Source organism: Hypanus sabinus, chromosome 15, assembly GCF_030144855.1.
Source record: "Hypanus sabinus isolate sHypSab1 chromosome 15, sHypSab1.hap1, whole genome shotgun sequence".
Taxonomy (NCBI): Eukaryota; Metazoa; Chordata; class Chondrichthyes; order Myliobatiformes; family Dasyatidae; genus Hypanus; species Hypanus sabinus.
The window spans coordinates 7,584,222-7,595,635 of record NC_082720.1 but is presented as its reverse complement, the minus strand read 5'-3'; the positions used below and the strand labels follow the sequence as shown (position 1 = coordinate 7,595,635).

Sequence of the window (11,414 nt, the reverse complement as noted above, 5' to 3'; positions counted from 1 at the left end):
CCAATTAGCCTGCTTAATGTGGAGTCTTCCAAACCAGTGTTACTTGAATATTCTGTGCACTTTTCAATCTTATTTTAACTCTGTCCCAACTTTTGTTGAGTGTGTTGCAGCCATCAAATTCTAAATTTGTGTATATTTACAAAATACAATTAAGTTGGTCAGTAAAACTATTGAAAATCCTTTCTTTGTACTTTTGTCAGTGAAATAAAGGTTCACGTGAATTAACATATCACAGATTTTTGTTTTTATTGTATTTTGGAAAATATCCCAACTTTTCTGGAAATGGGGTTTGTACTTCCTACCTCACCTCGTCCCGTTACCGCCTCATCCTGTTGATCCAATGCCCCATCACTGTGCAGCCTCTCACTCCGCTGCCCGCTGGATATGGCAACCTTCTTTTTATACCTTTCGTGTTCTACTGGCTGACGTCATGCACCTGTGTAGTCTCAGCTCTCTTTAATCCGAGTAATTAAAAAAAAACTCCCTTCACTCTGAAAAATCAGCAGTTCAACTCGCAGCCTTCCTGCTCGGAATGGTGCATGGATTTAGTCCTGGAGCCACGTTTCTGCAAGAACAGCCCAAAGCAGTTGTTCATTTCACACAAGTGCACCCACAGATAAATGCAATCCAGCTTGTCTTACTGGAAGCAAACACTGGAGAGCAGCAGTGATGGGAGGGGCCAGCTCCCAACGCAATACAGAAACCAGTGGCGCATAGCCAACTGCAGCATCTCCTTTGCCAGTGCAGGTGAGCCAGAGGCATCAGGGTCCAGACCGTGCCCCAGCCAAGGCCTCACAGCTCCCCCACCATCAGTCTCATCGAAGAACTAGCCAATCAAACTTGCAGTATTCTATATTACCAATATCCAAAAGGGTCTTGCAATCACAATAAAAACTAATAAGCTAATCACTTTCACCTTTTGTTCCTCTGCAAACCACCTCTGACACATTCTTCCCTGAGTGACTGAAGAACACGATGCACAACAAGTTCAGGTCCACTGATGTTAAGTAACTTGCTGATGGAATAGAAGCACAGTACACTGTGTTCTTAATATCCAGCAGTGCCTTGCGATCATAAAGATGACAAAGCATGAACAATTATTCCCTTGGTTGGACCCAGAGATGGCACTGCATCCAAGCGCTCAGCCAACTTAGCAGAAGATGCAATATCATGCAGTCAGTGCGGATCGTAAATAATATCTCTTCCTTGCTGACAATCAACACTGGTACACCTCAATTATGTGTGCTTAGCCCACTGCTCTATTCTCTCCACACCCATGATTGCTTGGCTAGGCACAAGCTTAAACGCCATCTATAAATCTGCATGACAAAAACATTGTTGGCAGATGATGTTGAAGAGGCGTACAGAGTGAGCGAGATTAGCTGATGAAGTAGTGTCACAACAACAACCTTGCACTCAATGACAGTAAGACCAAGGAACTAATTGTGTGCACACACTTGTCCTCATCAAGGGACCAGCAGTGGAAAGGGTATGCAGTTCCAAATTTCTGCGTGGCAGTGTGCCTTACGATCTACCCTGGGCCGAACATATTGATGCAATTACAAAGAAGGCATGACATCAGCTATAATTTTATTAGGAGATTGATATGACACCAAAGACTCAAATGAATTTCCATAGCTGTATTGTGGAGCACATTCCAACTGGTTGCATCACCGTCTGGTATGGAGGGGCCACTGCACAAGATTGGAAAAAATAATAGGAAGTTGCAAACCCCGCATCACCCAGAATATGCCTGCTTCTCATTGCTACAATCAAGGAGGAGGTATAGGAGACTGAAGACAGATAGTCAACACTTTAGAACAGCTTCTTCCCCTTTACCATCAGATTCCTGAATGGGCAATGAACCCATCTACAGTACCTCACTATTTTTTCATTTTTTGCTCCCTTTTTACACTACGTCTTTCTATATTTCTTCATGTAATTTATAATTGCTTTTACTATTAATGTGGTGCAAAGTATTGCTGCCACTAAAACAACTAGATTCATGACAAGTTCCCTCATGAGATGCTTATACAGAAGATTAAGATGCACAGTGTCAGTGGTGAATTCAGAACAGGTTTTCCCACAGAAGACAGAGGGTGGTTGTTCTCGCTACAGATCTGTGATTAGTGGTATTCCATAGGGATCTATATGAGGATCTCTGCTATTTGTGATGTATATAAATGACCTGGATAAAAATATAGATGAATGGTTTCATAAGTTTGTAGATGGCATAACATATGTGTGTGTTGTAGATAACAGCATTCTAGATCAGTTGCAGATATGGGCAGAGAAATGGCGGATGAAGTTTAACCCACCAAATGTTAAGTGTTGCACCTTGGTAGGTCAAATGTAAAGAGACAATACACTGTCAAGGGCAAGACCCTAACAGTGTTGAAGAGCAGAGGGGCCTTGTGTCTGAATTCATAGCTCTGTAGATGGCTACACAAGCTGATAGGTTGTTTAAGGAGACATATGGCATGCTTGTCTTTATTAGGTGGAACTTTTGAGTTCAAAACTCAGGAAATTATGTTGCAGCTTTACAAAACTTCAATTAGGCTGCATCTGGAGTTTTGCATACAGTTCTGGTGACTCCATTATAGGAAAGATATTGAGTCTTTGGAGAGGGTGCAGAAAAGGCTTACCTGGATGCTGCCTGGATTGAGGGGTTGGACAAGCTTAGGTTGTTTTCTCTGGAGCAGCAGAGGCTAAGGGCAAATCTGATAGAAGTTTATAAGATGTATAGATAGATTAGACAAACAGTATGTTTTATTTTCCCCCAGGTTTGGAATGTCTAATACAAAAGGCATGTAATTCAGGTTTCATTTTAAAGGAGATGCGAGAGGCAAGTTTTTTTTTGCACAGAGAGAGATGGGTACTTGGAACGCATTGCTTGGGGTGGTGGTAGAAGCAGATACATTAAGGACTTTTAAGAGACATTTAGTCTGGATGTGAGGAAAATGGAGGGATATAAATATTGTATAGGGATATGGGATTAGTTTCGGGTAGATGGAGGTTGTCAGCCTGGGAAGACAGTCCATCTAAGAGAGGGAAAACTCTGATTTCAAACCTACTCTGCCTTACGGCCATACCCACTCATGGAAAAGGCTTTGGGAGTAAACCCTGAGGACAAATCTGGAGCTGGAGTACCTAAGAGGGAGACTTGCTGCTTGGGCAACTGCCGGTCTTCCATACAACCTTGCCCAGGCCTGTGCCCTGGAGAAGACTTTCCAGGCGCAGATTCATGGGTCTCATGAGAACATACATACATATATGGGATTAGCTTAGTTGGTCATTTAATTATTAATTTATTTGGTTTGGCCCAACATTGTGGGCCTGTTCAATGTTCTAAGGCCATTGATATTAAATCTGATTCTGATTCTAACTCTGAATTAGGCAGATCAAGGCCATACCTCAAAGCTAAAGAGAACTGTAAACCAGGAATAATTCTTTCCCCTGACCGATATTTGAAATCCTATGTTAGAGGCTCAGTAGAAAGGAAAACAGCCAATCAAAACAGAAATGACATTCCTTACACAAATGGACTCTTGGGTCACCCACAGAAAGACAGAATTTAAGATTAAAACACTTAATATAGGCAAGTGGCATTGAAGTCAACAACCACGGTGATGCTGTTAAATAGTGAAGCAAGCACGGATACCCAAAAACCTACCCTTGCTTGAGATTTGAGACTACTGCTGAGAGAATGGCAATATCAAGCCAGACAGTTTCAGGAAGAAGTGATTGTGCTCCAGAAAACCTAAAGCTGAATTTCCTTCTGGTACTGGGATAAAAAAAAACTTTCCTTCTCCCCACACACAAATTTTTAAATTACCTCTTTTGCCTACAGACTTGGCAAGAAAACTGAGTAAATTCCCTGCTCAGCAGCGGTTAGGAAGCAGCAAAGTGCAATTTCTTTAGGAAATACACATCCTCCTCTGAATCCAACATAAATGTGGTATTTCAATGGAAGAGGGGACATCAGAAGGATCAATAGAAGGACTAAAATTTCACAGAAAGAGGCATGTTATTCCAAGATCGAGGGAATGACTGATCATTGGCACATGATTCAGAGTACATGGCATTTATACTGAGCAGGAGGAACTTCTGTATTTCTCTTCCCACATACATTTTCTTCAATTCACCTGACATCTGTCTCATGCCCACTTTCCTCTTGATGATTAAATCTTATTGGCTGACGAGTTAAACTTTTGGTCTCCATCAACCATTGCTCCAGTGATCAAGTATCAGTTCATCTTCAGTTTACAAACCTCAATTGTAGCACAACCATTTTGTGGAGGTGATTGAGGAAAAAAATTATCGTAGGTGCAGCCCATGGTAGGAGTCCAACATATTTCGTGGTGACGGAGTGGGAGGGAAATTTAAATAAGGCTAAGCAGCTTTCTCAAATGGAATTTAAATGTGAGTGTCCATCCTAACAAACCAATGGCAATCTTGCAATTCATACACCTCCTTACCTAGAGCAGGCAAAGAAAGGTTAACTCGTCCAAGCGCTCTTGTGGTAGAAAGTGGCCCATCTGGCATCTTCATAGAACTAATTATAGCTTATAATGGAACCTGACAAGTTACAAATTGCTGCAAGGCAATATACACAGACCATTTATCTAGCCTGATGGCAATGATGCAAATTACAGGACGAAGGTTATTGATACATAGAAAACAGCTGACAGCTAACAATTGATTAGAAACAGATTTTAACTAGTCTCCCTCCCTCTTATTCTTATTTCACTGATGACCAACCTATTTATAGCTATCCTATGATTTCAGCAATGCTCAATGTCAGCTCAAGACACAGTCCTGATCTTCTCTCTCTTGACTCTGTTGTGAACTCAATAATTTCAGATAAACAGCTCAGTTTTTTTCTCCACACATGGCTGTTCTATCAATTTCAATTTGTTTCTTTTCTTCCTCCTCTCCTATCTCAAAAAACAGTATTCCAGGTAAGAGAATATGATGTAGATATGACGTCTCTTAAAAAAAAGCTGGCATCCACTGCAATAGCAGGTGCAGGTGTTATTATTAAGTGCTCCCAATTTTTCACACTAAGTCCCAAAATTTGCATGTATGAACAGTGAGGAATAATACTTTTACACAGATATACAATATATTTATTTACACAGATATACAATATAATACTTATTGTGAACAGTTTTGGGCTCTTCACCTTAGAAGAGATGTTCTGGCATTGGAGAGGGTCCAGAGGAGGTTCACAAGGATGATTCCAGGAATTAAAGGGTTTTCATATGAGGAATGTTTGATAGCTCTAGGTCTGTACTCACTGGAATTCAGAAGGGTGAGGGGTGATCTCATTGAAACCTTTCGAAGACTGAAAGGTCAGAGTAGATGTGAAAAGGATGTTTCCCATGGTGGGAGAGTCTAAGACAAGAGGGCACAGCCTCAGGATAGAAGTGAATCCTTTCAAAACAGAGATGCGGAGAAATTTCTTTAGCCAAAGGGTGGTGAATTTATGGAAGTTGTTGCCACATGCAGCTATGCAGGTTCGTTTGGTCTATTTAAGGCAGAGATTGACTGGACATGGCATCAAAGGTTAAGGGGAAAAGGCCGGGAAGTGGGGTTGAGGAGCAGATAGAATAAAAGATCAGCCATGATTGAATGGCGGAGCATACTCGATGGGTCAGATCACCTAATTCTGCTCCTATGGTCTTATGGTCTTACACAGAACAACCAGAAGACCATAAGATATAGGGACAGAATTAGGCAATTTGGCCTGTTGGCCATTCAATTACAGCTGTGCTTTTTTAACCCCCTCCTCAGCCCAATCCCTTTGGCCTTCTCCCCATGACCTTTGATGCCATGGCCAATCAAAAACCTATCAATTTCCACCTTAAATACACCAAACAACTTGGCCTCCAAAGCTGCCTGTGGTAACTTGACAAGTAATTTCTCTACATCCCTGTTTTAAATGGATGTCCCTCTATCCTGAGGCTGTGCCCTCTTGTTCTCAACTCCCCCACCATGGGAAACATCCTTTCCACATCTACTCTGTTTAGGCCTTTCAACATTGAAAAGGTTTCAATGAGAATTCTCTCATCCTTCTAAATTCCAGTGAGCACAGACCCAGAGCTATCAAACATTCTCATATGATAACCCTTTCATTTCTGGAATCATCCTTACAATCCTTCTCGGAATCCTCACCAATGCCAACACACCTTTTCTTAGATATGGAACCCAAAACTGTTCACAATATTCAAGGTGAGGCCTCCCCAGTGCCTCAACATCACATCCTTGCTCTTATATTCTAGGCATCTTGAAATGAATGCTAACATTGCATTTACCTTCCTCACCACCAACTCAACCAGCAAGTTAACCTTTTGGGTGTTCTGCACAAGATCCCTTTACATCTCAGATTTTTTGATTTTTCCCAATTTAGAAAATAGTCTACACGTCTATTTTTTCTACTGAAGTGCATGACCATGTATTTTCCAGCATTGTATTTCATTTGTTACTTTCTGGCCCATTCCCCTAATCTAAGTCCTTCTGCAGCCTTCCTGTTTCCTCAACACTACCTGCCCCTTCACCAAACTTCATATCATCTGCAAATTTGGCAACAAAGCTATCTATTCCATCATCTAAATCATTGATATACAGCATAAAAAGAAGTGGTCTCAACACCAACCCCTGTGGAACATCACTAGTCACCGGCAGCCAACCAGAAAATGATCCTTTTATTCCTATTTACTACCTCTGACCAATAAGCCAATGCTCTAACCATGCTAGTAATTTTCTGTAATATCATGAGCTCTGAACTTGGTAAGCAGTCTCATGTATAGTCTCTTGTCAAAGGCCTTCTGAAAGTCCAAATATACAACATCCAGTACACTCCCTCTATCTATCCCACTTGTAATCTCCTCAAAGAATTCCACCAGGTTTGGCAGAGCAGATTTTCTCTTAAACATAGAATATAGAAATCTACAGCACATTACAGACCCTATGGCCCATAATTTTGTGCCGACCATGTATCCTACTCTGGAAACTGCCTGGAATTTCCCTAGTGCACAGCCCTCTATTTTTCTAAGCTCCCTACCCAAGAGGCTCTTAAAAGACCCTATTGTATCCACTTCCACCACCACCACCACCAGCAGTGCATTCCATGCACCCACCATTCTCTGTGTGAAAAACTTACCCCTTGGTACCTATTTCCAAGCACCTTAAAACTGTGTTAGCCATTTCAAACCTGGGAAAAAACCTCTGGCTATCCACACAACCAATGCCCCTCATCATCTTAAACACCTCTATCAGGTCAACTCTTATCTTCGGTCGCTCCAAAGAGAAAAGGCCAAGTTCACTGAACCTATTCGCACAAGGTATGCCCTCCAATCCAGGCAACATCTTTGTAAATCTCTTATGCACTCTCTCTGTAGTATCCACATCCTTCCTGTAGTGAGGTGACCAGAATTGAACACAGTACTCCAAACGGGGTCTGACCAAGGTCATAAATAACTGTAGCATTACCTCACAATTCTTGAACTCGGTCCCATGGTTGATGAATGCCAACACACCATACAACTTCTTAACAACACTGTACAGTAGTTTTGAATGTCCTTTGAACACAGACCCCAAGACCTCTCAGATCCTCCACACTGCCAAGAGTCTCTTGCCAGTAATATTATATTCTGTTTCAAATTTGATCTACCAAAATGAACCACTTCACACATATCTGGGTTGAAGTCTATCTGCCACTTCTCAGCCCAGTTCTGCATCCTATCGATGTCCCACTGAAACCTCTGACAACCTTCCAGACTACCCACAACACCCCCAACCTTTGTACTATAATGTAAGAAAACCATGCTGACTTTGTTCCATCTTAAAAGCATAAGTCATAGGAGCAGAATTAGGCCATTCAACCTATCAAGTTTGCTCTGTCATTCCATTATGGCATATCCCATTAAAACCTGCCTTCTTGCCATAACGCTTGATGCCCTGACTGATCTTGTTTCATGTCACCAACTACTTCATAACCCCATCCTTAACAGTTGACTCCAACATTTTCCCAACCACTGAGGTCAGGCTAATTGGGCTATAATTTCCTTTCTCCTTCCTTAAAGAGTGCCATTTGCAAATTTCCAGTCCTCTGGAACCATGCCAGAGTCCAATAATTCTTGAAAGATATTACTAATAACCATATATCCATATCACAATTACAGCATGGAAACAGGCCATCTCGGCCCTTCTAGTCCGTGCCGAATGCTTACACTCACCTAGTCCCACCGACCTGCACTCAGCCCATAACCCTCCATTCCTTTCCTGTCCATATACCTATCCAATTTTCTTTTTAAGGACAAAATCAAACCTGACTCTACCACTTCTCCAAGAAGCTCATTCCATACAGCTACCACTCTCTGAGTAAAGAAATTCCCCCTCGTATTACCCCTAAACTTTTGCCCCCTAACTCTCAACTCATGTCCTCTTGCTTGAATCTCCCCTACTCTCAATGGAAACAGCCTATCCACGTCAATTCTATCTATCCCCTCATAATTTTAAATACCTCTATCAAGTCACCCCTCAACCTTCTACGCTCCAAAGAATAAAGACCTAACTTGTTCAACCTTTCTCTGTAACTTAGAAGCTGAAACCCAGGTAACATTCTAGTAAATCTTCTCTGTACTCTCTCTATTTTGTTGACATCTTTCCTATAATTTGGTGACCAGAGCTGTACACAATACTCCAAATTTGGCCTTGCTGATAATTTGTACAATTTTAACATTACATCCCAATTCCTATACTCAATACTCTGATTTATAAAGGCCAGCATACCAAAAGCTTTCTTTACCACCCTATCCACATGAGATTCCACCTTCAGGGAACTATGCACCATTATTCCTAGATCACACTGTTCTACTGCATTCCTCAATGCCCTACCATTTACCATGTGTGCCCTATTTTGATTAGTCATACCAAAATGTAGCACCTCACACTTATCAGCAGGAAACTCCATCTGCCATCTTTCAGCCCACTCTTCTAACTGGCCTAAATCTCTCTGCAAGCTTTGAAAACCTACTTCATTATCCACAACGCTACCCATCTTAGTATCATCTCCATACTTACTAATCCAATTTACCACCCCATCATCCAGATCATTAATGTATATGACAAACAACATTGGACCCAGTACAGATCCCTGAGGCACACCGCTAGTCACTGGCCTCCAACCTGACAAACAGTTATCCACCACTACTCTCTGGCATCTCCCATCCAGCCACTGTTGAATCCATTTCACTACTTCAATATTAATACCTAACAACTGAATCTTCCTAACTAACCTTCCATGTGGAACCTTGTCAAAGGCCTTACTGAAGTCCATATAGACAACATCCACTGCTTTACCCTCGTCAACTTTCCTGTAACCTCTTCAAAAAATTCAATAAGATTTGTCAAACATGACCTTCCACGCAAAAATCCATGTTGACTGTTCCTAATTAGACCCTGTCTATCCAGATAATTATATATACCATCTCTAAGAATACTTTTCATTAATTTACCCACCACTGACGTTAAAAAATTGCTAGGTTTACTCTTAGAATCCTTTTTAAACAATGGAACCATATGAGCAATACGCCAACCCTCCGGCACCATCCCTGTTTCTAATGACATTTGAAATATTTCTGTCACAGCCCCTGCTAATTCTACACTAACTTCCCTCAAGGTCCTAGGGAATATCCTGTCAGGACCCTGAGATTTATCTACTTTTATATTCTTTAAATCGCCAGTACTTCCTCTTCTTTAATCATTATAGTTTCCATAACTACCCTACTTGTTTCCCTTACCTTACACAATTCAATATCCTTCCCCTTAGTGAATACCGAAGAAAAGAAATTGTTCAAAATCTTCCCCATCTCTTTTGCTTCCATAATCTCTACTACCACCTCTTTCAGAACCCTAGGATACAGTTCATCTGGTCTGGGTGACTTATAGAATTTTAAATCTCTCAGCTTTTTGAGCACTTTCTCCTTTGTAATATTAACTGCACTTACTTCTCTTTCCTCACACCCTTCAACATCTGGCATACTGCTGGTGTCATTCACAGTGAAGACTGATGCAAAATACTCACTTAGTTCATCTGCTATCTCCTTGTTTCCTGTTATTATTTCCCGGGCCTCATTTTCTAGCGGTCCTATATCCATTTTCATCTCTCTCTCTCTTTTCATATACTTGATTTTTTTTTCTTGCTATTGTTTGCTAGCTTGCTTTTGTATTTAACCTTTTTCCTCCTAATGATTCTTTTAGTTGTTCTCTGTAGGTTTTTAAAGGCTTTCCAGTCCTCTATTTTCCCATTAATTTTTGCTTTGTTGTATGCCCTCTCTATTATTAGATTAGCTTTGACTTCCTATGTCAACCACATTATACTATTTTGAAATTTGAGTATTTCTTTGTTTTTGGAATACATTTATCCTGCACTTTCTGCATTTCCCCCAGAAACTTATGCTACTGCTGCTCTGCTGTCATCCTTGCCAGCATCTCCTTCCAATTTACTTTGGTCAGCTTCTCCTTCATACCACTGTAATTTCCTTTACTCTACTGAAATACAGTACTACTATGTCAGACTACTTTCTCTCTATCAAACTTCGTTCAATGCAGTTATATTGTAATCATTGCCTCCTAAGGGCTCCTTTACCTTAATCTCTCTAATTGTCTCCAGTTCATTAAATAACACCCAATCCAGTATAGCTGATAACCTAATAGGTTCAATGACAAACTGCTCTAAAATGCCATCTGATAGGGATTGAAGAAATTCACTCTCGAGATCCATTACCAATCAGATTTTCCTGATAGACCTCCATGTTAAAATCTACCTTGACTATCATAACATTGCCTTTTTGAGCAAACACAAGGAAATCTGCAGATGCTGGAAATTCAAACAACACACACAAAATGCTGGTGGAACACAGCAGGCCAGGCAGCATCTATAAGGAGAAGCACTGTCGACGTTTCCGGCCGAGATCCTCCATCCTGACGAAGGGTCTCGGCCCGAAACGTCGACAGTGCTTCTCCATATAGATGCTGCCTGGCCTGCTGCGTTCCACCAGCATTTTGTGTGTGTTGATTGCCTTTTTGACATGCCTTTTCTATTTCCCATTGAAATCTGTGGTCCGCATCACAGCCACTGTTTGGAGACCTGTATATAACTGCCTTCAGGGTCCTTTTACCCTTGCAGTTTCTCAAATGAACCCACAAAGATTGAACATCTGATCCTATGTCACATCTTTCTGATTTTAGGCCATTCTTTACCAACAGAGCCATGCCACCCACTCTGCGTACATTCCCATCCCTCCAATATACATGTAACCCTGGACATTCAGCTCCTAACTAACCATCCTTCAGCCACTATTCAGTGATGGTCACAACATCCTACATTGGCAATCTGTAAAAGTGCA

At 41.2% G+C, this 11,414-nt stretch overlaps 1 protein-coding gene across 1 annotated transcript in view; it reads right to left on the bottom strand.

Moving 5' to 3' along the window:
• LOC132405289 (serine/threonine-protein phosphatase 2A 55 kDa regulatory subunit B beta isoform) overlaps positions 1-11,414 on the bottom strand; it is a 778,563-nt gene that overhangs the window by 603,717 nt on the left and 163,432 nt on the right. The gene's annotated exons all lie outside the window — the stretch shown is intronic.